General features: G+C 38.6%; 1 protein-coding gene across 1 annotated transcript in view; it reads left to right on the top strand.

Annotated features, from left to right (window-relative positions):
* Positions 1-1,023, top strand: part of LOC106881685 (keratin, type II cytoskeletal 1-like) — a 149,191-nt gene that overhangs the window by 147,628 nt on the left and 540 nt on the right. The gene's annotated exons all lie outside the window — the stretch shown is intronic.

Genomic DNA, 1,023 nt, shown 5'->3' with positions numbered 1-1,023 from the left:
CAACAACAACAGCAACAACAGCAACAACAGCAACAGCGAATAATAGTGAGAACAACAAGACTGGTGCATGTGTGTGGGGGTGGGTGGGAGTAGGGGATCAATGAGTAAATAAAGAAGAAATCAAAACTCAAAGAATGGTGGTGGATGTGCATGTGAGTGTGGTCTTGTATATATGTGTGATGTGGTGTGTGTAATGTGTGTGTTGTGTTGTGCTGTGTGTATGTGTAAGTTATGTGTAGCTGTGTGGATATAGCATAGCTAAATGGTCAAGTAGTTTGCTTTGCAACCTTGAGGCCCCGAGTTCGGTCCCACTGTCTGACATCTTTGGTCAAGTGTCATGTATCATAGCCCCTGGTCAACCTCAATCTTTTGAGTGAGGGTGGGTTGACAGGAAAATGTACTGAGGAAGTTCATTGGAGGGATTGTAGCTGCAAGTCAAACGCTTAGCCTTGTCACACCTTGTATCACATGTCTGTGGGTTACTCAGCCACTAACATACAAATTTAATGAGCAGTTCTCTTGATTGAGTACTCATCATTGAAATCAATGGAGATCCATATATATATATATATATATATATATATATATATATATGTAGTTCGAGTTATGTGTGTATATAATATGAGTTGTGTATGTGTGTATAGTTTAGCTCCATGTTAGTTTTAATTGAGTAGGCAGATCTATGAACAAAAGTGCTCCAACAGTGACCACCACATCTATTTACAGTTACATTGTATAATGTGTCCTTTCCTTTATGGTAGGGTGTGTGATATTTTACACTGAGAATTGGCTGCTATTTCCAGCATGTCTCTATTGGCTCCTGTGTGTTGCACAGGTTGTGTGTATGTGTTGTGTAACTGGATATGCTGTTTAAGTGTGTGTTTGTGTGTGTGTGTGTGTCTATGTGGTATGTTATGGTGAGTGATGAGTGGGCCAGATAAATTATTTAAACTTAAAAGAAAGCACCACAGGAATTTTGGTATTCTATGTATCTAGTCTAGGTGTATATATATATATATATAT

This window comes from Octopus bimaculoides, chromosome 26 (genome assembly GCF_001194135.2).
Source record: "Octopus bimaculoides isolate UCB-OBI-ISO-001 chromosome 26, ASM119413v2, whole genome shotgun sequence".
Lineage (NCBI taxonomy): Eukaryota > Metazoa > Mollusca > Cephalopoda > Octopoda > Octopodidae > Octopus > Octopus bimaculoides.
The sequence above is the reverse complement of the archived record's forward strand: the minus strand, read 5'-3'. Positions and strand labels throughout refer to the sequence as shown.